This window comes from Coenobita brevimanus, chromosome 73, assembly GCF_032717465.1.
Source record: "Coenobita brevimanus isolate Jiangsu-jjx chromosome 73, ASM3271746v2, whole genome shotgun sequence".
Lineage (NCBI taxonomy): Eukaryota > Metazoa > Arthropoda > Malacostraca > Decapoda > Coenobitidae > Coenobita > Coenobita brevimanus.
Genome location: NC_137026.1, coordinates 16,482,631 through 16,487,261, shown reverse-complemented (window position 1 = coordinate 16,487,261; position 4,631 = coordinate 16,482,631).

Below are 4,631 nucleotides of genomic sequence, written 5' to 3'. Positions count from 1 at the left end.
TCTATCGCTACTTTAATGGTCATTGCTCCTCTGAACTGTCTGCTTGCATTCCTCCACCTCTACGACGGGCGCATAGCACCCGTCTGGCAGCAAACTCTCATCCCTTTTCTGTCCAACTCTCTAATGCAAGAGTTAACAGTTACTCCCAGTCTTTCATTTATGCAACAGGTCAGCTCTGGAACTGTCTCCCTCTATCTGTATTTCCTGCTGCCTATGATCTCCAGTCTTTCAAGCGCAGTGTGTCCAGGCATCTCCAAATGATCGGATCTTGAATTTGGCTCTCTGTTGTGTTTTGTTTTTCTCTTGGAGGGAACTGTTACTGCGGGCTCATGGCCTTTGGTTCCTTCTTCCTCGCATAAAAAAAAAAAAAAGTACCTATGACTGAACGTGCTAGGGAGATCTCATGTTTTGTAACACTAGGAAAGACTTTTGCATGTTCTGTAATGCCATATGGTATGAAGAATGCACCAGCTACTTTTCAGAAGCTCATAAATGTTGTAACAGAGGGTTTGGCAGGGTGTGTTGTTTATATTGATGATGTATTAATCTTCAGTGACAACTGGAAAGATCACCTATGCCATGTCAGTAAATTTCTTGACCGTTTGGTTCAGGCTAATCTTGTAGCTAATTTGTCAAAGTGTGAGTTTGGTCAAGCTAAAGTTCAGTACCTTGGGTACGTAATTGGTGATGGACACGTTGCACCACCAGCAGCTAAGGTTCAGGTTATAAGTGATCTTCTCAGACCTAAAAGTAGGAAAGAGCTACAAAGATTTTTGGGAATGGTAGGTTATTACAGGAGATTTGTTCTTAACTTTTCAATTCTTGTATCACCACTTACAGACCTACTGAAAAAGGGAGTTAAATTTGTCTGGACCGATAACTGTGAATCCTCTTTCAGCAAACTTAAAGCTATCCTATTAAGTCAGCCAGTGCTCGCTACTCCAAATTTTGCTAAGCCTTTTAAGATGGCTGTTGACGCAAGTGATACAGGAGCTGGGGCTGTTTTGCTGCAAGAGGATGATCAGGGTATTGAACACCCTGTATCTTATTACAGTAAGAACTTCACTCCACCTCAAAGGAAGTACTCAACTATTGAGAAAGAGCTTTTGGCCTTGATTTTGGGTTTACAGCATTTTTCATTTTATTTGTGTTCTGGTTTTGACCCCATAGTCATATATACTGATCATAACCCACCGAAATTCCTTAATAAGTTCAAAGATAAAAATCAGAGATTGACAAGATGGAGTCTACTTCTTCAGGAGTATTCAAATTAGACATACAGCATGTCAAGGGGAAAGAAAATGTTATTGCAGATTGCTTATCTAGACTTTAGACAGATTGTTTTAGAGTAATAAGAAATTTCCTTTGTAAATTTCTTTTCTTTTTTTTTGTGGGGAGGTGTTACATAGCCTATGATTTCATCATCCGTTGTATAATTCTAACGTACAGTATGCTGCATGTTTGATCACGATTCGCCTCGTGGCTTCCATAGTGACCAGGCTTCTGTGTTCTACCTCACTCCCCCGTTCTCCTCCCTTATAGTAGAGTAAGTCGTTCTTTCTGTTGTTCAGAGCAGGAGTGTCAACTCTATGTACCCTATGGCTTCATTTGCGTGTCCTTACAAGTTGTATCAAGCTCTCCTGGCCCCTATATAATGAGCTCAGTCTCTGCATTAATTGCCACTTAGATCTACTCCTCATTTTGTTCACATCTCTGTCCTCCCCTGTACAGTTGTTATAATTTTTGTGAGTGCTCAGGAAGTCTCCAACCATCTAGCTGCTGTGTAATTTGAGTATAAGTGTTATTACATTTTTCCTTGTACTGTATAGCATAAGGTGTTAATTCGTATGTAATGCTGGGAATTTTATCCCCACCGTTATTGTTCATCCAGTGTAATGCTAGTGATTTATATTCTTACATGTTGTTGGCACTGATCAACTCACCCATGGATAATGCGGGTGGTACTCGATTTAGTATAGTAGATGATAATTATTTAAGAAAAAAAAGAATTTTGGTAGCGTTTGTAAATTTTGGCCGAGCTTAGATTTAATCAGTACCACAGGTGGTCGTCGTTCCCTCAGCGAAGGAATCTTTAATTGGAAGGGGAGTGAATAGGCTTGAGGCCTTAATTCCCTTGATTAGGTACACTGAGAAAATAAGAAAAGATATATACTTTACTCTACTTTAATAATTTTATGCTAATTTCCACAAAACATTTTTAATTACATGATCCTTTGTAGTATGAGAGATTGTACATTAAAACCAGGGTTTGGATGATCATTCCTCCAACATTATTACCAGGCAAAACAATTTGATACCAACGATTTATGAGGTTATTGTACCTTACTTTCTTTTTGACAGCTATTCTTGGGCTCGACAATAGCCTCAAGCCAGGGACCTTTTTACGAGCATGGGTTATCTTTTCGGGCTGGGATAGCCTCGAACCAATAAGAATTATTACTCGTGTTCATTTTCGTCCATATAATATACTCTCATCATGTAATTCTCCAGAATCCAATATCAGTTCAGGAATATTTACAGTTCATAATCATCATTACTACAAAATCACCAAAAATGCATAATCACTCGGGCTTGTGTAGCCTCGAGGAATAATTTAATAAAAAACATAATCACTAAGAATTCGTAATCACTCGTGCTTGTTTAGCCTCGAGGTACTATTCAAACATTTTATAATCACTAAGAATACATACTCACTCGGGCTTGTCTAGCCTCGAGGTTCATTTCAAAATTACATCATCGCTCACAGTCACTAAGTTCCCTTCCACGCTCCTAACTTCCTAACCTTAATTACAAGAAAGAAAACGGTTAATGGTTTTGAATTTCGCTCTTCCGTTACCAGATTACATCACTTCCAAATTTCTATTTCTTATTTACAAAATAAAATTCACTTGATAGATAAATAATACTATTACAATTACATTTGGTTTATATAATAATTCATGGATAGTGTAATGTGTGTATGCTCAAGTCTTTGGACAATACTATGGGAAGGCCTCATGCTCACACTGACATAGCCGGTGTCTGTGGACTGAACGAACGTCCATTATATACGACGTCTGGACCTCGAGTGGCTACGTTAAACTTTCAACAATATTACTTCATATAGTCCATGACAAGTAAGGATTAAACAAAGAAAAAGAGGGGGGGGGGAAGGAGAAATGTGGACGGCTCACCTGAACGAACGTCCATTATATACGACGTCTGGACCTCGAGTGGGCTCCTTGGGTATGCTAGCGACGCCACTGCTAAGTCAAATGAGGTGGTGTTTTTTAAATATGGTGGGTTTCAATTCTCTTTACAATTTATTTAGCAGTGTACCCATGACGCCAGGACTTTTGATTGAATTGGGGAAAATTTGGGATATATTCCTTACTTAATTTAGATACTGATTCTATCACTATCTCACTTTGAATCTGAGAGCAGCTTATGCCATCTAGTGACGGCCAAGACAAACGGGACCTTTAAATCCTCACAAATGACATTATTTAGGCCTTTTGGACTGTTAATCTTACATATTTGGGTTCTAGCAGCTTCATTAGTGAACATTTCACGACTAGGTTACGGAAAGAATTGTATATTCATCCTTATTCTGTTTAAGGTTTAAACTCGGCGCCCAGTAGCGACGCACAAAGGAAGAGGAAAAGCTGCTGCGCATCTGTTATTCATTACTCGACCAGACGGGGAATTCCCATAGCTCAACATCCACAATTACATCACCCAATGCATAGATACAGAGATACATACATATAAAAATAAAGTTAGCCCTACATTAATCATTAACATATGAATTACTACTTAGGATAGGAACTTATAAACTAATATTCAGGTTACACCCTATCTAACTTAGAAATTACAGTACCTCTAAACATATACATGAATATCAAATTTGTGGCACTACACGTAGGCCTAGTGAGGTTTTTATGATTAATGTAAAGTTTTTACTGTCAGCCAGTAGTAATAATATTTTGTATCTGTAATAATATATCTTGCATTAACTGAGCATTATCCGGTTTTCTCATTTTATCAGGGCTGACTTAGATAAATTTACTCTTACTAATTTCGTGTTAATAGAGGCTATTGCAGTTAACCATATATTTAACCTGTTTTTTGCCATTACATTATCCTTATGAGTCCTGAATGTTTAGATGCTAGTTTGAGCATTAAACTTTAACTTGTAATTTTACCTAACTCTTTTGTTTTGAACTGGAACGTTGCGGGACAGTAGTGATTTTGGTGTTCTCACTTGAAGTGTTCATTATCTATCTCTGTTCCGTAACAATATATATATATATATATATATATATATATATATATATATATATATATATATATATATATATATATATTTATATATATTTATATATATATATATATATATATATATATATATATATATATATGTGTGTGTGTGTGTGTGTGTGTGTGGAGAGAGAGAGAGAGAGAGAGAGAGAGAGAGAGAGAGGAAAGCCTTTTACGCTTCCAGACGGAAAACGAACGCTAGACCTGTAGATAGAAGCCACGCACTGTTACAACCAACATCCATAGAATACAATGTCTACTCACGGGCCATCCGGGAGCGAAAGAAAACGTGCCAGCTCCTGGGTGATGAC